Source organism: Argentina silus (assembly GCF_951799395.1).
Source record: "Argentina silus genome assembly, chromosome: 10".
NCBI classification, from domain to species: Eukaryota; Metazoa; Chordata; class Actinopteri; order Argentiniformes; family Argentinidae; genus Argentina; species Argentina silus.
Genome location: NC_139664.1, coordinates 23,398,617 through 23,425,826, shown reverse-complemented (window position 1 = coordinate 23,425,826; position 27,210 = coordinate 23,398,617). Strand labels below are relative to the sequence as shown.

The window sequence follows — 27,210 nt, the reverse complement described above, 5'->3', positions numbered from 1 at the left end:
ATTCATAGAGACATTCTCGAGACTGCACCTGAAGTGTGTTCACTGTATGTCCACAGGAGTGTAAAGAGGATCAGGCTGCCCTGATGATGGAGGCAGCAGGACCGGCAGCTTTCGCAGCCTACACCCCACTCCCACAGAGGACATCAAGACGGGCCAGGCACACGAGAGAGAGGGCCAGAGTGGCTAAAGAAAGAAAGGAAGAGAAGGAGGGTTGGAGGAGGGAGATGGAGGAGAGAGCGGAAGAGGTGGAGGGAGCCCAAAACCTTCTGCATAAGGTGAAGGAGCACACCGATGCAGAGAAGGAGAGGCTGAAGGAGGAGAGAGAGAGGGTGGACAAGGACAGAGAAATGGTGGACAAGGACAGAGAAATGGTGGAGAGGAAGAGGAAGATAGTCAACCATCTTAAAGATAATATGGAGAGGAAGAGGAAAGTGTTGGATAGAGACACTGAGAAAGTGAATGAATGCAATGCAATACTCAGTCGCATTCAGAAGACGCAGGAAAATAACAAAAAGGATTTGGAGGAGAGGATTGTCCAGTTGGAAATAAAGGCGAAAGAGGTGGAGGAGGTGGAGAAAGTGACAAAGGAGATGGAGGAGACTTTCCAGAGGGAGATGGAAAAAACAAGAAATGAGATGAAGAGGAGAGAGAAGGAGGTGGAGGAGAGAGAGAGGGTGGTGCAGGAGAGAGAGAAGGAGGTAAAGAAGAGCGAAGAGAGATTAAAGATGAGTGAGAAGGAGACCGAAACAATGGAGGTGATGAAGAGAAGGGTAGAAGAGGTCGACAGAGAGATGGAGAGAATCCTAGAGGAGAAAGAAATGGAGGTGAAACAAGTGACAGAGAGGATGGAGGTGATGAAATGGGCAGAGGAGGAGAGAGAAAAAGACAGGAATGAGAAGAAGAAAGAAAAGGATATTGAATGGATGAGAAAGGAGTTGGAGGTGATGAAGAGAGTAGAGGAGGTGGAGAGAGAGAAGGAGAAAATCCTGGAGGAGAAAGAATGCGACGTTAAACGTGTGAGAGAAGAGATGGATGTGATGATAAAGAATATGGTGGAAAGGAGGGAGAGGGAAGTGAAAGAGGAGATGAGGATGAAGACAGAGATGGAGAGAGAGAGGGAGAAGATTGAAAAGGAGAAAGAAAAGGTTATTGAATGGATGAGAAAGGAGATGGAGGCGGGTATGAAGAGAGAAGAAGAGATGGAGAGAGAGATGGAGAGAATCCTGGAGGAGAAAGAAAGGGAGGTGAAACAAGTGAAAGAGAGGATGGAGGTGATGAAATGGGCAGAGGAGGAGAGAGAGAGAAACAGGAGTGAGAAGGAGAAAGAAAAGGATTTTGAATGGATGAGAAAGGAGTTGGAGGCGATGAAGAGAGTCGAAGAGATGGAGAGAGAGATGGAGAGAATCCTGGAGGAGAAAGAATGTGACTTTAAACACGTGAGAGAAGAGATGGATGTGATAAAGAATATGTTGGAAAGGAGGGAGAGTGAAGTGGAAGAGGAGATGAGAAAGATTACAATAGATGTTGTGAAGTGGATGAAGACAGAGATGGAGAGGGAGAAGGAGAAGATTGAGAAGGAGAAAGAAAACGATATTGAATGGATGAGAAAGGAGATGGAGGCGGGTATGAAGACAGTAGAAGAGATGGAGAGAATCCTGGAGGAGAAAGAAATGGAGGTGAAACAAGTGAAAGAGAGGATGGAGGTGATGAAATGGGCAGAGGAGGAGAGAGAGAGAAACAGGAGTGAGAAGGAGAAAGAAAAGGATTTTGAATGGATGAGAAAGGAGTTGGAGGCGATGAAGAGAGTAGAGGAGGCCGAGAAAGAGATGGAGAGAATCCTGGAGGAGAAAGAAATGGAGGTGAAACAAGTGAAAGAGAGGATGGAGGTGATGAAATGGGCAGAGGAGGAGAGACAGAGAAACAGGAATGAACAGGAGAAAGAAAAGGATATTGAATGGGTGAAAAAGGAGTTGGAGGCAATGAAGAGAGTAGAAGTGGTCGAGAAAGAGATGGAGAAAATCCTGAAGGAGAAAGAAGATGACGTTAAACGCATGAGAGAAGAGATGGATGGGATGATAAATAATATGGTGGAAAGGAGGGAGAGGGAAGTGAAAGAGTTGATGACAAAGATTACAGAAGATGTCGTGAAGAGGATGAAGACAGAAATGGAGAGAGAGAAGGAGAAGACTGAAAAGAAAAGAGTAATGGCGGCGAACCTGGAGTTTGCCAGAGAGAGCATGGAGAGGGCTTTCCATAAAGGGAAACAAAATACAGGTATGCCCTCCATTATCTGCTTACAGTGCATTCTAAGCATGATCCTTTTGGCTTCTCAAATCACCTCAAAATAATTTAGATTTTATCTATACAAATGATAAGACAATTTTTCTCTTTCAGATATTTCAACACAGAGACAATTCTGGAAATCCACAACTATCCCGAACTTACTACCACAATAACTACCCTGCATACTACCACTATAACTACACTTGCCGTTTCAATTCTCTTTCATTAAAGTCATATTCAAAGGCAAACTGTGTGTCATGTTTGAAATGCTGTATTTTACAAGTTGCATAGCTGTAAACTATGTTGAGTGATGATGAGTTTAGGAAGAAAAGGTATGTAAAAAAATGAATACTCCTGCACACACGATTGTTACCTCTGCTTATTTATTGTGTCGACGTTTCGGTTTATGACCTTTATCAAAACATTTTTATCTGTGAGGTCTGTATTCCTAACACCACAAAAAGACAAAGTGGTGGTGTTAGGGTTTTTTACATTTACAAGTTGAGGAAGAAAAAACATGGCACATGTATGCACATGGGTTAGATTAGAAACAATCTGGGTAAACCTTAATTTGAAGAGGTATGCATGAGGTCTGTTATGTTTTTCTCTATATCCCATAATATTGATTACAATGATCAACATATTTGTACCCTGAAAAGAACCCAAACTGAACAAGTTCCCCATTATAAGTACCTGGGCATTTAGATAGATGATACACTTTTAAAATACATGTTGAAAAAGTGATCAAGAGTTTGCGAGTTAGACTTGTACTTGTTTTGTAAAGAAATGTCTTGCTTCACCTTTGATAATAGGAGGAAGATTGTCTTGGCAACGCTCCTCCCTGTCCGTGATTATGGTGACACAATTTAAAATCACACGACAGCCTCAATTCTTAAACCACTAGACCCGATTTATCACTTCATTTATCAGTTCATTTGTAGGCATGTTTTCTGTACCCACCATTGTCTTTTGTATCAGTCTGTGGGTTGGGATTCTTTGACGTTGAGAAGGGCTTATCATTGGATTTCATCTGTATATAAAGCAGTTCTTTTAAAACTCCCATTTTACCTCACATCATTGCTTTTATGGCGACTTAGTGGCGATCAAACTTGCAGCTTGTTACTATTTAATGTCCTACAAGTGATTACAGAATTGAGAAGAACTTTTTAGCTGCTGTGCTCCTTAGATATGGAATGATCTTCAGGCTAGACTGAGGTTGGAGCACTTGGTCCCTTACACTTGTACCATCATCTGCTTTTTAGTGGACAATTTATGCAATAAATACCTTTTTTACACAAACATCTTGAATCAGAATGGGTCAGCCCTAGCCTCTTACACAAACAGGGTCACAGTCAATGGGTACAAAACTGGAGCAAACATGTGTATACGAAGATACTGTACCTCGACTCCTTTCCAATCCAAAAGAAATGTGTGCTTCCCTTTCCCTTCACTCAAATGTTGTGGATGACATGTACATAAAGCTACACACTGGTGCAGGTGTGATGTTATGAGAGCTTTAGCATTTAGCATTTCCTGTGTCCAGGCGTTCTATTCACTTCTAATAGGACAAATGAAGGTACACTTGCCTCATAAGGCTCATTCTTGTTTCATTTGTCCTATTAGCTCCTACTGACCTCACTTTACACAGACACAGAGGAGGAGAGACTCAGACTCATTAGAAGTTTATTACTGGATCAGTTTACAAAACAAAGCAAAACAGCATGGAGCGTACAGTACAGCAGAGCTTGGAGTACCAGACATGAACACACACCTCACATGCACACACACATCGGAGCTGTCACAGTGGTATACCTTGGATCACACACAGACACACACACACACACACACACACACACACACACACACACACCACACAAACACACACACACACTCACTCCATCTAGTTTGTTGACCTCTCCATTGATCATGGGGTTCTCAACCAGTGATGTCACCAGGTGGGCAAACTCTGCAGGGTCTCCCAGGCGCGAGGGGAAGAGCACTTGGCGGGCCAGGAATGAACGCACCTTCTCAGGTTAACCCGCCAGGAGAGGAGTGGAGAACAGACCTAAGGAGAGGGAGAGAGAGGTTGTCTGATATGGAGAGGAAGGGGGGGGGGAGGAGTGTGTGAAAGAGTGCGTATGTATGTGTGTGTGTTTACTGACTGGGTGCGATGGTGACCACACGGATGTCCATGGGTGCCAGGTCTCGGGCGATGGGTAGAGTCATCCCAACAATACCCCCCTTAGAGGCTGAATACGCAGCCTGACCCACCTACAGAGAGAGAGAGTGAGAGTGAAGGAAGGGGCTGTTGAGACAGTGTTTGTGTGTGTGTGTGTGTGTGTGTGTATGTGTGTGTGTGTGTGTGTGTGTGTGTGTGTGTGTGTGTGTGTGTGTGTGTGTGTGTGTGTGTGTGTGTGCGTGCGTGCATGGTGCAATGGAGGTCTTGGCGATCTGTTGGTTCTTGTGTGTGATTGGCTGACGGTACTGCAGCATGTTGACCTCTTCCTCACTGCAGGGTCTACTACAGTTGGAGCAGTCAGAGAGCACAGCCTGGGCCCCTGCAACCAAACATACACCCTGAAATATGGTTTGGACAAAGGATCCCAATGTCAAGATAATATTGCTGTAGGGAGGCTAGTCTATGACACAATACCATGTGGAAATGTCAATGATTTTCTAAAGATGAGTGGATAGTGGATAGTGGATAGTGGATAGTGGATAGTGCCTGGTGGGGTCGCAGACTTCAGGCAGATTGTTGACCTAATACGAAACATTAGTACTTTATTTGGACATTATATGATACTTTTGAAGCCCTGAAATAGTGGGAGTATGTTTACAAATGTTTTTTTAAAAACCCATTGAATTAAAGTTGAGAATCTCTACTTTGACCCCATAATAATTGTTTGATTTCAAATCCAAGTGTAGAGCTAAAAGAACAGAAAATGCTTCCTCTTTCCAATACTTATGAAGAGCACTGTATTCATGTTAATCAGTTGCTTCATTACTGTAATATGTGATGTGTTTTGAACTAGTATTTTGAAATACTGTTTTTCGGAGCCAATGATATAAAACAAGTGCATACATGTAAAGAACATAACACATTTTTAGAGGAGTTCAAATATGTAAAATTCAGTATTACTCGAAAGAAAATATTTGCCCAAAAATATTTGCCCCATAGTCCTTCTTGAATCAATGGGTCTGCAAACTATTAAAACCCGATAGGGATCAAACAGGCAGCAACTATTAGCAGGATGTTAAGATAAAGGCCGACAATAACATCACTGAGTGTTGCCCTCTGCGCAGGGATCCCCTTTCAATCATTCACTAGCCATGGCTTCAACTTCACCTCTCACATACTCTTTCGCCTGTGTTTCATGATCTGAAACACAGGTGTCATGACGGGATAAAATAATCACTTCAGCAGACGTGTCCGGGGTTACTCAGAAGAAGCGATTGAACCTGTAAAGATGGGTTACCTTCCGTACTTCTCCACCGAGACATGGACTCTCCTTGCCTTACTCACCTCTCTGATCGTAGTGTAAGAAGTTTTAATAAAAAATATTATTTGTTAGTTAGTTAGTTGTGATAATACATACAAATGATAGTATTGATAATTACAGTTATCTAACAGTTTCAATGATACCTATGACTTGATCGTTTTGCTTTTGTTTCAAGTCAGATTGTTGATTTATATTTGTTCTGACCAGGTATGGATACTGGCCATATGGAATATTAAAAAAACTAGGCATTCCTGGTCCCAAACCCATCCCTTTCCTCGGGACGATGATGGGATATAAGAAGGTTTGTAGAGATTAAGCCCATAAACAACAACATTGTAGACTCATCCATGATGTGTGTTGTTGTGGTGAAAGCCATGGGAGCTGAATATGAATTGTTTTACCCAGAAAAATGGGCAATAAAGCTTTTGAACGAAAACGAAAAGAGAGGAGTGGGAGCCGGTCTGAAGTGGAAAAGGGCCATCATAGACTAAGCCACAGTTCAGGTTTATGACAAGCATTTATGAACTGGCTATTTTTTTGTTTTGTTTTTTTGTTCCCAGGGTGGTTTCACCAATTTTGACACAGAGAGCTTCCAGAAATATGGGAAACTGTGGGGGTGAGTCTGCTAAACTGATCCTGGTTATTGTTAACTATGATGGATATATGTATCTCTCAGTGTCTACAGTATACACTCTTAAACCAGGCGGACACCGTGCGATTTTCACAAACACAGACGATCCAACTGACGAAATGGTCTCATACACCTAGACAAATGATCTGTCTTGATGCAATGTACACTGCCCAAGCAACAATTTCATGCTTCCCCATTAATAATTTGAATCTGTTATTGAGCGATTTAAGTTTTAAGCTTTTAAGTATTCTGTAGTATGGTCCCAAACACAACTTGTTTGACAACGTTTGACAACATCCTGGATTCTCATTGGTTGAGGCTCCTATATTGCCTCTGAGCACGTCTCAAACTGCATGAATAAAGAGTAGCCACGACATGTCAGAATTCAAATCGGAAGTGATTGTGTCTTCCCTCCATGTCATTGAAAGGGCAAAAATGTAATTAAAAAAAATAAAGAAAAAAAGGGTTCTAAAAGGATTCTTTGGTTGAATAACTCTTATGGGTTCCATTTGCAGTGCCCTGCGTAAGTAATGGGACAAGCATTTTTTCTTCTTTTGCATTATGCAAATGTCCAAATTAAGCACTCATGTTTAGTATTTGGTCCCCAATCCTTTGTATGCAAAAGTGCAAAAGTCTGTGACCCATTGACCCAACCAGACGCTGGGTATCTTCTCTGGTAATGCTCTGCCAGACCTATATTGCAGCGATTGTTGTTTGTTTTTTTAGGATGTTTTGCCCTCCTCTTCAGCAAATTAAATGCATGTTCTATAGGATTCTATAGGATTCACTTTTTGCCCCTGAATAATTTCCTAGTTGCTATGGCAGTATGTTTTGGGTCATTGTCCTGCTGTATGGTGAAATGCCGTCCAATGAGTTTGGAGCAATTAACTTGTACTTGGACTGACAAGATGTTTCTGAACACTTCCGAATTCATCCTCATCAAAGGAGACAAGTGAGCCAGTTCCAGTGGAAGCCATACATGCCCAAGCCATAACACCCCCTCCCCCATATTTCACAGATGATGTGGGATGCTGTGGATATTGGGCAGTTCCTTTTTTTCTCCACACTTTACACTTGCCATCACTCTGGTACATGTTTTTCCAGAACTCTGCAGGCTCTTTTAGGTACTTTTTAGCAAACCGTAACCTGGCCAGCCTGTTTTTGTGGCTAAGTAGTGGTTTGCACCTTGCAGTGTAGCCTCTGTAGTTCTGCTGGTGAAGTCTTCTGCGGATGGTAGTCTCTGACTCATTGACACCTACCTCCTGGAGAGTGTTCCTATGGGGCAGTTGTTTTGTTTAGTTTTTTTTAATTATGGTGAGCATTCTTTGGTTATCCACTGAAAGTCTTCCTTGCCATTTGCGATTTCTTAGCTCACCAGTGCTTTCTTTCCTTTTAATGAAGTTCCAAACTGTTGATTTTGGTAGGTTTAAGGTTTTGGCTATGTTTCATTTTTTTCTGATATTTCAGCATCATAATGGCTTCCCTGACTTTCAATAACATCTCTTTGGTCCTCATGTTGACAAGACACCAATAGCAGACTGCACAAATTATGTGACGGAACACACCTGACGAACACACCTGTCAAGCCAATTGTCCCATCACTTTTGTGTAGCCTGAAATAGGGGGATTATGCATAAAAGTGTTGTAATTTCTGAATGATAAACCAATATGTACACAAATAACATCAAATAAAAGATGAGAATCTCTACGTTCTCATTTCAACTCCAAAAAGAAGAAAAAATGCTTCACTGTCCCATTACTTTCGCACGGTACTGTATAACCTTCTGTGGAAAAGGGTTCTACATGGAACCCAAAAGGTTTCTTCAAAGGGAGAGTGGAAGAAGAACCCTTTTTGGTTCTAGGTAGCACTTTTTTTCTAAGAGTGCAGGATCTGTGATGGGTCTGTCTGTCTCTATCTACAGTATATTCGCTTGAATGCCACAGCCTATTTGAGTATTGTTGCTGACCATGTGCATCCCTTCATGGCCACAATTGACCCATCTTCTAATGGCTACTTCCAGCATGATAATGTCAGCATGATAATGTCACAAAGCAAAAGTTGTCTTAAACTGGTTTCATGAACATGACAATGAGTTCAGTGTTCTTCAGTGGCCTTCCCAGGATCTGAATCCAATAGAACACCTTTGGGATGTGGTAGAACGGGAGATTCACATCTTGAAAGTGAACCTGAAAACTCTGCAGGAATTGAGTGATGCAATCATGTCATCATGGACCAGAATCTCAAAGGAATGTTTCCAACATCTTGTGGAATCAATGCCACGAAGAATTGAGGCTGTTTTGAGAGCAAAGGGAGGCCCTACCCAGTATTAGTATAGTGTTCCTAATAAAGTGTTGGGTGAGTGTATATCTAACTATCTTTGTTTTTGCTGGTCTGTAGGATCGATGATGGCCGTCAGCCCATCCTGTGTATCATGGACACAGCCATGATCAAAACCATCCTCATCAAGGAATGCTACTCCCTTTTCATTAACAGGAGGGTAATACGCTAAATTGAAGTTGTAGTATGGGGAAAAAAACATAAGGGCTCCTTAAATAGATAATATCATTGTTATTATAGCATTATTAATATTAGGTTAATCTTGCAGTATATCATTATTATTATTTTTCTAGAATATCTATCTCAACGGGCCTCTGTATGACGCCGTGTTTATCGCTGAGGATGATGCATGGAGACGGATCCGCAGTGTCCTGTCTCCCTCCTTCACCAGTGGGCGGATCAAAGAGGTACAGTCCCATCTCTCCTCTCCTTCTTTCATTCATTCCTTTATACAACACAAATAAATGAATGACTAACAACTCTGACGTGTGTGTGTGTGTGTGTGTGTGTGTGTGTGTGTGTGTGTGTGTGTGTGTGTGAGTGTGTGTGTGTGATTTGTACTATGTGTATAGTGTGTATTCATTGTTGTTTGTTGTTGTGTGAAGCAGCAACTTTAATTAATTAATCTAAGACAAATTTTCATCCGGGACAATAAAGTATATTTGATCTTATCTTCGATAAGTTCAGTGGTCAGATGACAGAGTATAGAATAATAGTTCATCTTTGGAGTCACTTATTCTTTGACTATATACATAATGTATCCTGTATGGATGTATATTCTCAGGCTATATAAACATTAAAATAATTCCTGTTTCAAACATGATATTAATATATGTTTTGCACATATTAATCCACGTATCAATTATATTTTTCCATGTATCCTTCCCAACTCAGATGCTCGGGATCATGAAGCAGCACTCTGGTAACTTGGTCAGCAATCTGAAGAAGACGGCCGATAACGATGAGCCCATTGAACTAAAGGAGTGAGTATTTATCTCCGAGACGATAAGGTGAATTTGTAATTTCAGTGAACTCCCCCTTTAATTTTGTGGTTGTGGTTCTGGTGGTCAGAGATTGTGTGGTTGTGTTCCAGGTTCTTTGGACCATACAGTATGGATGTGGTCGTCAGTACTTCATTCAGTGTCAACATCGACTCCCTCCACAACCCCTCCGACCCCTTTGTGACCAACATCAAGACATCTTCAGCCCACTGTTCCTCACAGTCGGTACAACTGCCCCCATATAGCTTTCAGTCATTTTGTGCTTAATAAATGAAGCTATCGATTTCATTGATTAGACTGACATAAACCACACTGCCAATGGTTTGCGCTCTACTCATTTGACAAACACATGGGCCCTGTCCAGAACCAACCTCTAGTTCCTAAATGCTGGACACTTGGAGATCTGAGTGGATTGGATACAGAAGTGTCTAGGGATAGAGCCTAGGAGTTGTTTCTGGACAGGGCTGTGCATTGAATAGGATTGGAGTCACGTATCATGGTATTTCCTGTTCCTGTTTGTAACCGTGGCATTTCCTGTCCGTCCAGCATTCTTCCCCTTCATGGGTCCTGTTATGGCAAACATGGAGGTATCCCTATTCCCTGCCTCGGTCACAGATTTCTTCTACGCTGTCTTTCAGAAGATCAAGTCCAATCGCGTGGCTAGCACCAGGAAGGTATGCAAATATAACTGATCAAATATACGATCTTCAGCCAGTATTGTGTAATACAATTGTAGAGATTTGGTAGCATCTGGTAGTTCTCATGTGATTTTGATCTGACGTAAGCCTGCTTCCAGAGTCGGGTGGATTTCCTGCAGCTGATGATAGACTCGCAGAAAGACAGCAACTCAAAGGGAGAGGAGCAGAGTAAAGGTGCCTGCCTTAAACACACACACACACACACACACACACACACACACACACACACACACACACACACTGTATACTAGCATCTAACACACACACATACAGTACCTAGCTCAAACACCTATACCTACAAACACACCGTGGAAATACTCTACTTCGTCCCTTTCTCACACCTACCACCCCATTTCTCCCATCATCATAGGATTGAGTGACCATGAGATCTTGTCCCAGGCAATGATGTTCATCTTTGCTGGCTATGAGACCACCAGTAGCTCTCTGTCCTTCCTGGCCTACAATCTGGCAACCAACCCTCACATCATGACCAAGCTGCAGGAGGAGATAGACACTGTGTTTCCCAACAAGGTAACCCCTCTGCAGACTCCTATATAGTACTATTCATGTGGAACAGGAAATATGATAGTGACAGTGTTTTAGAGGGTACTGATGAGTGTGTAACCCCTGTGCACTGCAGACTCCTACAGATGGTTAGATAGGTGACAGTATTTTGCAGTGTGCTAATGTGTCTGTAGCATCCCTGTGCAGACTTCTGCCCAGTATTATTCATTTGAAACAGGAAGTAGATAGGTGTTGTTGGAATCTTCAGAACAGTTAAAAGGCCAGTACCTGAGGACCTGAGGGATCTACAGGGTATATACATTAAAAGCATGTCTGACATGCAGTGGTGTGCGTGACCATAGAGTGATTTCTAAACTAATACAATTATCTTAAAATAAATTATAAAACTAACAGGTAATCAGTGCAGAGACTTGTGTGATATGTGCTCTCCATCTGACTCGTGCTGCTGCATTCTGTATCATTTGCCAATAGCTTTCTTTGGTCGACCAGACAGGAGAGTGTTACAGTAATCAAGGCTGCTAGTAATACAAGCATGCATTCGTCTCTCAGTGTCAGCCTGGGAGAGGAAAGGTTGCACCTTTACAGCTGTGTTCTGTAAAGGTCCATGTAATATTCAAGCTTTCTAAAAGCTTCCTAACGGTTGTAATGACTATCTTTAATCGGTAGCGATCAGGGAACAAGATCCCTTATAATAAATCCCTTATGAATAAATATTTCATTTACGAACGCTGTTTTGGTTCGGAAAACACGCTTTTTAAAATGCAGTGTCCTACCTGACATTCGGTTTGCATATAAACATGTTGTTAGTGCCAGGGGTGTTCTAGGGGAGTAGACTGACCTTTCTCTGGTGGCTGCCTCTCCCAATCGTGTGCGCATGCAGAAACACAACAGCTAATGTCCAACACTGCAAGTTCATTTCGGGGGGATATATTATTATTAGGGAGGATGTTGTTGTTTGGACAACTTCAGACAGAATTTCTCCACGATGGCAGATTTCCGACAAACTTACTTACTCTTCTTTAAGTGATACAAATATGTTTTAGTCACATTCTTGATATGGGTTTCAAAATTAAGATCTGAGTCAATGGTGACACCTTGTTTTTTTGCCTGGTGCTTAGTGTTACTGTAAGTAGTGTCTTTAAGTGTGCAGACAGTTTCTCTCTTTCGGCTTTTGCTCGAATGACTAGTACCTCTGTCTTATCTTGGTTGAGCTGTATGAAGTTCTGTGACATCCATATTTCACCAGGAAATCAATCAAACTGAAATTGTTGGGTGATACAGAAATGTACAGCTGGGTGTCATCTTCGTAACTGCAGTAATTAATATTGTGCTTCCTGATGACACTGACGAGGAGTACAGGCCCTAAAATTCAACTTTGAGGAACCCCACAGGTGTGGTCACCAATGGGAAACAAAATGGCCAGCTAGGTTGGTCCTACACCAGTTAAGAACTGGACCAGAGAGGCCAACCCACTTCTCAAGTCTATCAATAAGGATATCATGGTCCACAGTATCAAAAGCTGCACTCAGGTCCAGCAGGACAAGGACAAAGAGCATTTTGGCATCAGCATTAATTAATTAATTCTAAGGTCATTAAGAACCTAGTTAATAACTTAACAACATAGTGCTATCTCAGTGCTATGATCGGCACAAAAGCCAGATTGGAACATGTCAAATGGGAATAAGGAGATTATTTAACAGTTTGAACACCTTTTTTTCAAGAATTATAATTTTTTTGCTTAAAAAGGGAAGGTTGGAGATTGGCCTAAAATCGCTAAGGACTGAAGAGTCTAAGTTACTTTTCTTCAGGAGGGGTTTCACCATGGTAGTTTTAGGTGCAGATGAACAGACCCCCACTTTGCTGAGCATTTCTGTATGACCACTGCAAAAGAGTTCATAGTGCTTCCATGTGGTGGAAGGTGGGGTAACAAGTCATCAAACACATCTTCAGGTCTTGCCTGAGTGATCCTCCTCACCTAATATTGGTTCTCTTATCTCAGAAGTATGTTGCAAATTCCTCACATTTGTAGGTGGAGAGCAGATCACCAGGTGTCTTGTGGGCGGGATTTATAAGGCTGTCAATCGTTGAAAAGAGCACTGTTTGAGTTGTTATGATTCATTATCAATTTTGAGAAATGATCCCGTCTTGGCGTTTTTTTATTGCCTTATTAAAAGCAGAAAGATGCTCTCGAAGAATATCAAGGTGGACCTGCAGTTTTTGTCCGCTCAGACTTTCTGCAAATTCTTTTAAATTTGGCCACAGCCTTTTTCAGTTTGACTGGTGCTACAGAGTCGATAGTTGCCCTTAGTTTGGTGTTGAAGCTGGTTGCTAAATCATTATCACAGGAGGAAGCTGTTGATGGTGTACTATTCATATTCATATTCATCATGAAATTCTCATCTGCTCAGCGACATGGCTAGATAAATAATAGAGCGAAAATATATTTTTTCCCCACTTCTAATAGACTGACATGCATTCATGTTTAGCCAGGTTTCAGATAAAAACATTACAGTGCAGCTTTCGCTCTGAGATAAGATCAATAAAGGTTTTGCCAGATAGGGACCTAATATTCAAAAGCACCATGGTAATGTTCTCTGGGCTGTTCGGTGCTGCCCGGCCACAGTTAATGGAATGGATACCAAGTTATTCACATTTGAACCACCTGACAGTTTTCTTGTAGTCTGTCGACTGTGATAGGAAATAATAGACTATAGCACATTCAGTATTCCAAGCAGTCAATCCACTAAAAGCAGCCCAGTTTAGTGGCATTTTGACTTCTGATTGATCCTTGTGTACATCTATCATTTACATTGTTCAGTGGAATCTAAATGTATTTTCTTCTAACTATCAAGATAACATTATTTAGCGATTTTTTTGTTTATTCATGTACAACAAAAAAGCAAGTCACTATTACACATGAAATTAGGCTATGCAGATTAGAATAAGTACAGTACTGTGTTCATTTCCCAAAAAAAGAACACAAAAAACTAACAGCTCTTCAGATTTGCGACGAAAAAGAGTTAGTTCTGGGCTACGGCTACGTGAACGACCAATCACTAGTGCTCATGTGAGTGTAATATCCCTGTGCAGGCTCCTATCCAGTACGAGGCTCTGATGCAGATGGACTATCTAGACAGCGTGATCAACGAGTCTCTCAGGTTGTACCCCATCGACTTGAAAGAGTCGCCAAGAAATCTGTTGAGATCAGCGGCATCACCATCCCCAAGGGTATGGTTGTCATGATACCCATCTGGACCTTGCACCGTGACCCCGATGTGTGGGAAGACCCAGAGGAGTTCAAACCAGAGAGGTAATGGGCCACATCTTAACCACAACCACAATATCAATCACAACAGCAACGATAAGAGCAGTGTTCCACAAACAACCATAAAACAAACCTAAATGCGACGACCAAACACAAACAGGTTTCTTCAACCATGTATAACCATCATATTACTGTGATTTAATTGATATGTTCTTTAACCCCTCCTCCTCTGAACTCTCCGTGTGTAGGTTCAGTAAGGAGAACAAGGAGAGCATCGACCCATACACCTACATGCCGTTCGGGTTGGGCCCACGGAACTGTATTGGGATGCGATTCACTCTGGTATTGATGAAACTGGCGATGGTGGAGACTCTACAGAGGTTCAACTTCACCGTCTGCAAAGAGACAGAGGTGAGACAAAATAATGATAGAATGATTGTAAATATAATTTTGTACCTATGACTTTGTTGCATTTCTATATGTAGCAGAGGTGATTTTGGAATCACACTCGCGTGATGAGGTAGCCCTGCCTGAGACATGTAAACTGAAGTGTCGCCCTCAGACCTTGAGGATGTCCTCTTGGCTTAATAGTAGCGTTTGTGTCTTCCACATGGGAGACCCGGGTTTGAACCCCCATACTACAATTCTGTACTTGCGTACTGCATGAGTATGTACTCCCCATTTAATTTCCCAGATTGCATTTTTCAGTACTAGGCGCCAATCATCCTCAGTATAGGCTACCTACTAAATGATGGAAGTGTGAGATTTAAAAAAAAAAGCTATTTGTATTTCTGCAAAACTCCCTCGAGACTTCATAGGGCCATTTTAATGTATGTCGACCCAAGAGAGGTTGTCCAGGAGTTTGAGTTTATTTGAATTTATAGTGCAATGCTACCCGAACGTAACAGTGACACTGTATTAGGTAACATTCATAGTGTAACGCTGACATCTGTTTTACTCGTTCCTTCATACTCTAACTGTGTGTCAACTCTCACCAGATCCCCATTGAGATGGACCTACAGAACACTCTGATGCCCATACGGCCCATCAAACTCAAGCTGCTGTCCCGCTGCCAGGAGTCCAACGACAACCAGCTCAAAGCAGACAGACAGACAGTGATGAGGACCTGCCCTGCTGCAGGTCTCTCAGTTATTATGTTACACATAGATCTAGGATCAGCCTCAACACTGGCTACTTTCAAAAATGGGCTTAAAAAAAAAAAGGGCTTCGCTTTTGCCTTAAATTGAAACTAAATTGGCGCTAATAATTGCACAGTGACCCTAAAATGCACTGTGACTTTTATTCTTTTTTTATGTCTTTTATGCGTTTTTATTCTAATTTTTTTTTCATGCTCTTTCCTTTTTATCTATTTTAGAATTGAATTGCCTCTGTGTATGAAATGTGCTATATAAATAAACTTGCCTTGCCTTGCCTTGCCTCGCCTCTGGGCTCTGCTGCTACTGTATGCTGCTCTCTTTGTATCTGTCTATTAGTGGAGGTCCAGGACTAGTTGTACAGAGACAGTTGTTGTCTGTCGTCTGCAGTGCAGGGATTTGCATGTGACTTGTGTATGTTTTGTACTCGTCTGGTAGTGGGTCTCTATCATCACGCTAAAAACGTGTGTATAATCACAAACTAAATCATAACATGAGAATGAACAACATGCCATCAAAACATGACAATAAATAGGTGTTAGATTAGATTAAACTTTATTGTCATTGTGCAGAGTACAAGTACAGAGACAACGAAATGCAGTTAGCGTCTAACCAGAAGTGCAAAAAAGCAGAAAAGTGCAATGTGAACAATATATACAGGTAGAGCAGTATAAGCAATATATGAGCAGTATAAGTAGTGCAGTATAAGCAGTATATGAGCAGTATAAGCAGTATATGAGCAGTATAAGTAGTGCAGTATAAGCAATATATGTATTAACAGTAACATTATAAGGAGAATAAATATAGAATGCAGTATGAACAGTATAAGCAGTATATGAGCTGTATAAGTAGTGCAGTTAACAATGTATTGGGTCTATCTATGGGTATCGTAGTGCAGCAGTGGTCAAAATGTACCTGCATTTTGTCGGTTGAAGTGCCATCTCATCTGTCATAAGATTTGACTTGTAAAACTGAAAAGTAGGATATAACTAATAGCCTAAATGTATAAACACAGACCACAACCAAAAAACAACATGGGAAAATCGTTTACGCATCCTCTGCAGCAGGAACAGTGCAGAGAAAAAGTATGTACAGTAAACCCCATAACTGAATACACTTCATACGCTTCAGCGCGACACAGAACGCCTATACTGCAACAAAGTAAAAAGATGAGACAGACACGTGTCTTCAATAACTTGCATGTTTAATCAAAATTACAAGCATTCGGCACATCGTTAACTTGTAGGAAAGTTTAATCAGGTTTTATCAATTGTATTATTTTAAATGTGAAATAAATATCATCAGTGCAGAGGCTATAACACACTACAAAAGTCACATTAAATCACGGAAAGTAGGCTAGGCTAATTAACGGAACTATATGAATATCCAGCCCGAGCCCAGTCCAGGGTTCTGAAAGCGACAAGTAACAAGTGTGCCCATCAACTGTCTAGATATTAGGCCTATAGGGAACATTTAGTCCTCCACTTTATATCACAGCTAGTATAACGTTTAAAATGACTACAAAACAAAAGCAATATAGTCTACAGTGAACGGCGCATTGTCCATTTGTCATACATGTCCAAACAGACCTGCTCACTTGAATAGGAAAGTAGCGCGGCGGTTCGTTGCTTCAGCAAACCTCTCGATGACTTTACTGTTGAAATCCATCTGTCCCTGAATCAATGCATTTTCAATGGAAAGCATGTCAAGGCCGTTCAGTCGCTGGTGTCTGTTCTGTTCTGACAGATGTATAATGTCTTTGAATCCAGCCGATGCCCAAATAGTCTCCACCAAAAATCATACATGGGAAACAGAACAGCGCATGTTTCGAGGTGGTAGCGGTTAGCCATCTCTTTTTGTCAAACCATTCCTGTTGGCCCTAAACGTTTTATCTCCAACTTCTCTTCCAAAGGCAATGTACTAAACCGCATGGTCAACAAATAATCTACACGATTCATTGTGAAAACTTTAGCTAGCTAGCATTAGCGATAGACGTACAGTAGATGAACTGAATTGCTTTGTGATTATTTCCTGTCATGTCAGACCACGTTAACGACATTAGCGTTTAATAGTTTTTCGCCACCTGTTGCTAGGCAGAATTCATACCCAATATAATTTGCGTGAGGTTTTCCCTGCTTACGCCAAACACGCTCACGTTGTTCCCCTCGCAACGATGGGGCAAGAGTGCTCCGCTGCCCCACAGCAGAAAGACGGGACAGGGAGCGCAGTCCGCACACACTAGTAATTACTAGTAATTAGTAATTACTCCAAAAACAGCACTATACGGATTATGAGTCAAGTTTATTATATTTATACACACCAATTTCACCATTTAATCTATTTTGTATTAAATATAAAATACTTATTATTATTACTAATAAAAAATATGACTAATAATTGTTTCGTATTTGTAATGTACTTTATGAGACTTTATGTTTGTAATGTACTTTATAAAGAAAAAAAACCTGTTTTTCCCCAAATTTGATTCTATGCAATATGTTTTTTCAAATGTTGTATTTGTCTTGTAGGCTACTTTTGTGTAAGCCGTATATTGTGGGTAAAATGCACTATAAATTCAAATGAACTTAAACTTAAATGTGTATTGCAGTGGAATCCTAACTCGAGATCCACGTGTAAATCGAATCAATTTCCCATTGACATGAATGCAAGAAATACGCGCGCGGATTTGGAGTGAGGATTCCACCCAAAATGCGTTGCTATTGGTATCATTATGACGTTGATATGTACACAGAATTGAGAATGTTCTGCAATAATACACAAAGTTCTTGAACTTTTAGTTCAGTGGCATAACGAGCTAAGACGCAACCTGAACCTGTGCAATCAGTATTACCAGAGTGAGATATAAAGAGATTATAACCGGAAGATTCGGCGCTTATACACAGCCTACTGACTGAGGTAGGCTAATGTAGGCCAGAGATGTAGTATAGTTGACATATAGTATAGTTTTATAACACTTGTATTTGTAAATACTTGAGACGGCATAGGCCGACTACCTTTACAGCATTTGGACAAGGGACGCGTAAAAATGTCACTGAGAGATATCTGTCACTAGGAGATGATATTCCCATTAAGTCGAATTCAGCGTTGGATATTTCTATATGCCTAAAAACTCACATCTTTAGAAAGGCCTTCCTTTCGGTCCTGTCCTCTTGTTGTTGTTAGTGTTTTGTTTGTGTTTTTGTTTGTGTGTCTATTGCACTCAACTGCACAGGCTTTGAAATTGTCGGCTACAAATGAAAAACACATTCCAAATCAAATATATTTTTTATTATTATTAGAGACCTAAATGCATGAATTGAATTAGGGCTATTTTAATTTTGCGGAGGTCTTCTGCTTGTTAGCCTATAGGCTCCTACCTGTACCAGGCCGATTCCGGTTAATAAAATGTGCCCATTATATGGCCACTGATATTTGACCTGTTGGCCACAATTGTAGGCTATATTTCAAGGCGTGTCAACAAACATAGCCAGCCAACCCACACTGGAAGCTTTTGCTGACTCTAACATAGGCCTCTGACAGGACCAAGTCACTTCGAACCATTGCATCGAACGCTGATGAGAGTTGTTAGGCAGTGAATTACCATGATAGTCATTCCAAACCCATTATGACGCCAGCCGAACGCACATTATAGATAATAACATTTCTTTGCTGCCAATCGGTGTACTGGTATTTGTTGACTGATTCAGAAGGGCAAACTCAAAGATTGTTATCCCTTTCTCATTTGGGGAATCTTTCTGACATTCCTGTTGCATTATAGTATGGGTGTGTGGAGATTATTTCAATCATTTTTGTTTGTGTTCTATCTACTGTAGGTGCATAAAAACAATGGAGGTGAAAATATATATGAGTATTGAGGATATCAGGAAGGAGCATGAGAGGATTAAGACAGAGAAGGCAGAGTTTGAGAAAAAGATAGAGGAATATGAGAAACAAAAGAGAAGGGACCAAAAAGTTAGGCAGAGGGAGAAGGAGATCCTGGCCAGAAAGGCAGAAAGACTGCAGGAGGACAGGAATGAGTTCAATAGGGAGAGGGAGGAGATGGACAGTGGGATCAAGATCCTCATGATGGAGATTGAGAAAGAGAAGGAGTCCTCAAAGGAGATACTTAGAAAGGCTGAGAAGGCAGAGGCAGAGTTAAATATGATGAGGAAGGAGAGCGTGAAGATCCAAAGAGACGGACAGAAGGTGGAGCAAGAAATGCTCAGGATGTGGAAGGAGAAGGAGACATTTCTCAAGGCCAAGAAACAGATGGAGAAAGAGATGGAGAAAAATATGGTGGCAGTCAAGAGGAGAGAGGCCCTGGTGATTGAGGCCGAAGAAAGACTTAAGCTGAGCAAGGAAAAAGAGAAGGAAGAGCAGGAGATGGAGACCTCAAAGGAGATGCTTAGAAAGACAGAGAAGGTCGGAGCAGAGTTGCAAATGATAAAGAAGGAGTGGATGAAAATCAAAAGAGACGGGCAGAAGGTGGAGCAAGAAATGCTCGGGATGTGGAAGGAGAAGGAGACATTTCTCAAGGCCAAGAAACAGATGGAAAAAGAAATGGAGGCAGTCAAGAGGAGAGAGGCCCTGGTGATGGAGGCCGAAGAAAGACTTAAACTGAGCCAGGAAAAGGAGACGCTAGAGCAGGAAAAGGAGACCTCAATGGAGATGCTTAGAAAGACAGAGAAGGTCGGAGCAGAGTTGCAAATGATAAAGAAGGAGTGGATGAAAATCAAAAGAGACGGGCAGGATGTGGAGCGAGAAATGCTCAAGATGTGGAAGGAGAAGGAGACATTTAACAAGGATAAGAAACAGATGGAGAAAGAGATAGAGGCCATCAAGAGGAGAGAGGCCCTGGTGATGGTGGCTGAAGAAAGAGCGAAACAGAGTCTGGAAAAAGAGAAGCTAGAACAGGAGAGGGAGACATTGAAGAAGGTGAGCATAGTGACGATTAGAGAGATGGTAGAGAACCTATAGACTAAGTAGATGAAGGTGATTGTTGCTAGTTTTACTATAGCATTTAGTCCATGACCTTCAACTCTTAGTTGAATTTGTCCAATTCTTGTCTCACCTTGCACTCCCCTCTGATGTTACTTTTTTAATTTCAGATGAACGATGGCTCCAGATATGCCCCAACCCTCATGTTCTCGTTGAGAGCGACTCCTCTGATGGCTCAGCTGGTACACAATCAGGCAAACCAGGGGACGAGCCTTTCTGTCAAAAGCCTTGTTGATGTGGCCCTGGCTGAGAGCGTGTGGGGGTGCAGAGATAAGACAGGGGACTGCACATGCCGACACCGTTAGCCTGGAAACCTCAACACAATTGGCCGCTATTTAGGGATACATAGCAAATCAATTTATATAGTTGTCTTAAGTTCAATAAATTAAGTTGAACATTAAATTAAATTGACTTCCTTTCTCTACCACTGTGACTGCTTGTGGCATTTATTATTATAGAAAGTCTTACTTGTGATGACCGTGATGTAGCTATTTATTTTAAGTCGCTCTGGATAAGAGCTTCTGCTAAATTACTCAAACGTAGGCTGAAAGTACATCCGTAAAATAATGTATCCATTTCCTGTTAACCATCTCTAAACCCTAGATGGCAGTATTTACTCTTACACCAGAAACGTGACCAGTTTCACGTGTGGATGCAGAAGAAATAGCCTCCCAGTCTGTTTCTGCAAGGAACTTCTAATTTATGGATTCTGTACATTGTTTTATGTTGAGAGTCTTGTCAAGTCTGAATATCTTAGAGTTGGGGTTTGTCCTCTACCTCCAAATATAAACGAGGACAATCACTTTGTTTTTCATACAGGTACCACTATTGTATGTATTTCTATAATCTATGTTTCTATTACTTTACCATACTATGAAACTAATTGAATATGTTTTTAAGCGTCCAAAAAGCATTGATACCAGCACTCCAAGAATCATTTTGCGTTGCTGCTGCAGCAGCCGCGCAATGTCAACACTTTACACACGCACTGGTGTAGCATGTAACATTAAAATCCATCAACTTCATATCACACCATTGATGATTGGTGAACTTGTTGGATCAGTTAAGGCCTGTGCCAGAAATCAGTACACACACCAATCAAACAATGGGACTATAACAGGCACATACAGTGCATTCTGAAAGTATTCAGACCCCTTCACTTTTTCCGTATTATGTTATGTTACAGCCTTATTCAAAAATAGATGAAATTAATTTTTTTCCTCATTAATCTACACACAATACGCAATAATGACAAAGGTGCTTCAACAAAAAACGTAAAGGGTCTGAATACGTATGTAAAGGTGATATTTCAGTTTTTTATTTTGAATAAATTAGCAACAATTTCTAAAAACCTGTTTTTGCTTTGTCATTATGGGGTATTGTGTGTAGATTGATGAGGAAAAAGGCTGTAACATCACAAAATGTGGAAAAAGTGAAGGGGTCTGAATACTTTCCGAGAGCACTGTACTTACATCTTGATTCACAGAATCACACCTCGTACACACTTGCAAGTGATAGCAACGCCTATCACCTGTCCCAATAAAGGGATGCTACAAGCGCACCATTTCATCCTTTCCACTCTTCACTCTCTGACTGTCTGAAGTGTACTGTAGTTGTGTTGTTGTAGCTGGGTACACCTCAGCCTATGATTCTCATGTGGCGTTAGGTTGAAAAGTGTACTGTAGTTGTGTTGTTGTAGCTGGCTACACCTCAGCCTATGATTCTCATGGGGCGTTAGGTTGAAAAGTGTACTGTAGTTGTGTTGTTGTAGCTGGCTACACCTCAGCCTATGATTCTCACGGGGCGTTAGATTGTCTCTGATAGAATCCTACGGTTCAGCTCAACGATGATTTTCACCTTCTGAGCACCTGTTAACTCTCTGAGCTAACAGGCTAACCTGTGAGCTCTCAATTCTTTGTTATTGTTGGACCCTAGCTCGACGATAATTCCTCAGGTTATTATTAGAACTTGCAAGGTCACATGTGTAGGCTACAGCTAGCACTTGGGACAGACGGCTAACTAAGTTACTTGTTGTTTCCGGACAGCTGAGAACCTTGGCTAGCTTTGACAAGGTAATATTGAGAAATATTAGCACCCTGTTTGCAGGAGGGTTGGTCAGCTTGTGTTTGTAGCCCTAGGACTACTGAGCACTTTCTAGTAATTAATAATTTACTAGCTAGTTACCTCGTATAATGATCTGGAACATACCAGTTCTCTCTGGTGTGGGACTAGCACCATATCTAACTATGCGGGTACCAGTTCCCTGTGGTAGCACGTGGGTGTAGCAATGCTGAGGTGTGCTGATATTATACCTGTTTGTTGCATCGTGCGCTGTATCTAAACTAACCCCACAACTAAGTCAACTAATAAACATGGGCTACGCATATCTTAAACATGCCTGTGTGTGTGTGTGTGTGTGTGTGTGCGTGCGTGCGTGTGTGTGTGTGTGTTTGTGCATGCTTGCGTACATGTGTTTTTTCGGGGATGCAGAGAAAGTCTTCCAGCTGTTCCAATGAGAACATCCATCCATCCATACATACATAGACCTATGCATTTAATTCTGGTTTGTTTATAACTAAGAGGAAGACACATTTATCATCAAAAACCACTAGTTATCATCAAAAAGGATGGTCACAGTTTGCTAAAAAAGAGTCCCTAAAAAACCTGCAGAGGTCTCGTAAAAGATATTGTGGACAGATGAGATTGTATCATGGACTAGAGTGACAAAAGTTTGGAGAAAAAAGGATCTGCCCAAGATCTACAGCATACCACCTCATCTGTGAAACATGGTGCAGGGGGTGTTAGGTGTGGGCATGTATAGTTGCCATTAGAACTTGCTAACTTGTCTTAATTGATGATTGTACCTGCTGATGGCAGCAGCAGAATGTATTCTGAAGTGCACAGAAACATCTTGTCTGCTTGAGTGCAAGCAAATGCCTCCAAATGCATTGGATGGAGCCACACCATACAATAAAACAATGACCCAAAACACTGCCATAGCAACTAGTGGAAAGATCTTGATTGGCCAAGTCAATCTTCAGATTAAAATTCAATTGAACATGCATTACATTTCCCTAATGATAAGAATTTAGGCAAAAAGACCTCAAAACAAACAACAACTAAAGATGGCTGCAGTACAGGCCTAGCGGAGCATCACCAAAGAAGATGCCTAGCGTCTGGTGGGGTTAGTGGGTTGCAGACTTCAGGCAGTTATTGTCCACTAAATACTAGTGGATTGTCCACTAAATACTAAACATGACTGCTTCATTTGGACATTTGATAAGTCTGTCCCATTACTTTTGGGTACACTGAAATAGGGGGATTATGCATAAAAGTGGGGTAATTTCTAAATGGTGAAACCAATGTGTATACAAATACCATCAAATAAAAGCTGAGAATCTCTACTTTAACCTTGTAGTAATTGTTTAATTTCAAATCCAAACGTTTGATAAAGTTCTTCATAACCAACATCAGGGAGATGTGACCAGAGAGTGGATCCTGGCTATAAGGGCACACTCTTGCCAACACACATTCTGGTGTGACATGTGGGATGTCTTATTGATCTATGTTGCTTTGGCTGTCTCCATGTGTGGATCATTGTAATCAGGGGTGGGGCTGGCCTTTTAAACACCTGTGCTTTGTTTCATTCAGGGAAAACAAAGAGATTATTAACATTTCTTTTAAAGAGACAACACACATTTTCTGCCATGCCTCTGTCAATTGATTTGGCTTTAATCAATGGTTTCTTCTTGATGTTGTGTACATGTTTTCAAGCCTATGTCACCTTTCAGAGGAAATCAAGGAACCTATCCAGATCTGATGTCGTATTAGATGAGTCAAACCCTGTCAGAACATAGTTTGCTTTTGCTAGATTCTTTTCTTTTCTTTTGTCTAGTATTGGTATACATGGTCGAAATTATGCACTCATATTTAGTATTTGGTCGACAATACTTTGTATGCAATAACCGTCTGGGACCCATTGACCCCACCAGGTGCTAGGTATCTTCTCTGGTGATATTCTGCCAGGCCAGACATCTTCAGTTTTTGAGGTCTTTTTGCCCAAAATCTTACCATCAGAAAATGAAATGCATGTTCAATAGGATTTAAATCCAAACATTGACATGGCCAGTCAAGAACTTTCCACTTTTTCGCCCTGAAAATCTCCCTAGCTCCAATGGCAGTATGTTTTGGGTCATTGTCTTACTGTATGATGAAGCGCCATCCAATGAATTTGGAAGCATTGCTTTTACTCGACCAGACAAGATATTTCTGTACACTTCAGAATACATTCTGCTGCTGCTGTCAGCAGTAACATCATCAATTATGATAAGTTAGCAAGTTCTAGTGGCAGCTATACATGCCCAAACCATAGCATCCCCTCCACCATGTTTCACAGATGAGATGGTATGCTGTAAACCTTGGGCAGATCCTTTTTTCTCCAAACTTTCCTCTTGCAATCACTCTGATAATATTCATCTTATCTGTCCACAAGACTTTTTTCCACACCTCTGCAGGCTTTTTAGGTACTTCTTAGCAAACTGTAACCTGACTATCCTTTTTAAGAATAACTAGTGGTTTGCATCTTGCAGTGAAGCCTCAGCCATTTGCGATTGCTGAGCTCATCAGTGCTTGATTTTGGCAAGTCTAAGGTTTTGACTATGTTTCAGATTTTTCAGCTTTCACCATTTGTCAATTCCTTTGCTCTTGTAATGTATCTAACACCTTGTCCTTTGTTGGGAATGATATTTAAGGAGAGGGACAGCGAGATATTCTTTGAGTTTTGGGTTAGGCCCATCACAGGCATCATTCTCCCGCGTTGTCCTTGACGCACGTTAACGTATGGTTAAAACTTACAGACATATGTTGTTTTAAATTGTGTTAAATTGGTTATTTTGTTGATACTCTATTCTCATTCTTCCTATGGGCATTAATGTGATGTTGTGCGCTCGATAAAGGTTCTGTTAATCAGGGCTGGCTCTAGCCATTTTGGTGCCCAAGCATTTTTCCTTCTTTTGCATTATCAAATGTCTAAATTAAGCACTCATGTTTAGTATTTGGTCCCCAATCCTTTGTATGCAAAAGTGCAAAAGTCTGTGACCCACTGACCCAACCAGACGCTGGGTATCTTCTCTGGTAATGCTATGTTGCAGCGACTGTTGTTGTTTTTTTAGGATGTTTTGCCCTAAGTCTCCTCTTGAGCAAATGAAATGCATGTTCTATAGGATTTAAATCTGGAGACTGACTTGGCCAGTCAACAATTTTCCACTTTTTGGCCCTGAAAAATTCCCTAGTTCCTATGGCAGTATGTTTTGGGTCATTGTCCTGCTGTATGATGAAATGCTGTCCAATGAGTTTGGAGCCATTTACTTGTACTTGGACTGACAAGATGTAAATAAATGATTCTCAATTATGGTGAGCATTCTTTGGTTATCCACTGGAAGTCTTCCTTGGCCTACTAGGTAATTTGCGATTTCTGAGCTCACCAGTGCTTTCTTTCCTTTTAATGAAGTTAAATGAAGTTCCAAACTGTTGATTTTGGTAGGTTTAAGGTTTTGGCTATGTTTATTTTTTTTCTGATATTTCAGCATCATAATGGCTTCCCTGACTTTCAATAACATCTCTTTGGTCCTCATGTTGACAAGACACCAATAGCAGACTGCACAAATTATGTGACGGAACACACCTGACGAACACACTTGTCAAGCCAATTGTCCTATCACTTTAGTGTAGCCTGAAATAGGGGGATTATGCATAAAAGTGTTGTAATTTCTGAATGATAAACCAATATATGTACATTATATAAAAAATAAAAATCTCTATGTTTTTATTTCAAATCCAAACAGAAGAAAAAATGCTTCACTGTCCCATTACTTAGGCACGGTACTGTATAACCTTCTGTGGAAAGGGTTCTACATGGAACCCAAAAGGTTTCTTCAAAGGGACAGTGGAAGAAGAACCCTTTTTGGTTCTAGGTAGCACTTTTTCAAAGAGTGCAGGATCTGTGATGGGTCTGTCTGTCTCTATCTACGGTATATTTGCTTGAATGCCACAGCCTATTTAAGTATTGTTGCTGACCATGTGCATCCCTTCATGGCCACAATTTACCCACCTTCTAATGGCGACTTCCAGCATGAAAATGCACCATGTCACAAAGCAAAAGTCGTCTTAAACTGGTTTCATGAACATGACAATGAGTTCAGTGTTCTTCAGTGGCCTTCCTTGTCACCGGATCTGAATCCAATAGAACATCTTTGGGATGTGGCAGAACGGGAGATTCACATCTTGAAAGTGCACCTGAAAAATGTGCAGGAATTGCGTGATGCAATCATGTCATCATTGACCAGAATCTCAAAGGAATCAATGTCACGAAGAATTGAGGCTGTTTTGAGAGCAAAGGGAGGCTCTACCCAGTATTAGTATAGTGTTCCTAATAAAGTGTTGGGTGAGTGTATATCTAACTATCTTTGTTTTTGCTGGTCTGTAGGATCTATGATGGCCGTCAGCCCGTCCTGTGTATCATGGACACAGCCATGATCAAAACCATCCTCATCAAGGAATGCTACTCCCTTTTCACTAACAGGAGGGTAATACGCTAAATTGAAGTTGTTGTATGGGGAAAAAAACATAAGGGCTCCTTCAATAGATAATATCATTGTTATTATAGCATTATTAATATTTGGTTAATTTTCCAGTATATAATCATTGTTATTTTTCTAGAATTTCTATCTCAACGGGCCTCTGTATGACGCCGTGTTTATCGCTGAGGATGATGCATGGAGACGGATCCGTAGTGTCCTGTCTCCCTCCTTCACCAGTG

The 27,210-nt window shown here is 41.1% G+C and overlaps 1 pseudogene across 1 annotated transcript in view; it reads left to right on the top strand.

Moving 5' to 3' along the window:
- LOC310811368 (cytochrome P450 3A27-like) overlaps positions 1–27,210 on the top strand; it is an 86,322-nt pseudogene that overhangs the window by 9,236 nt on the left and 49,876 nt on the right. Inside the window, exons 4-13 of the transcript in view lie at positions 6,344–6,399; positions 8,813–8,912; positions 9,046–9,159; positions 9,647–9,735; positions 9,846–9,939; positions 10,335–10,427; positions 10,550–10,625; positions 10,822–10,982; positions 14,067–14,286; positions 14,490–14,652. The product of the transcript in view is annotated as a cytochrome P450 3A27-like (transcript). The remainder of the gene's footprint in view (positions 1–6,343; positions 6,400–8,812; positions 8,913–9,045; positions 9,160–9,646; positions 9,736–9,845; positions 9,940–10,334; positions 10,428–10,549; positions 10,626–10,821; positions 10,983–14,066; positions 14,287–14,489; positions 14,653–27,210) is intronic.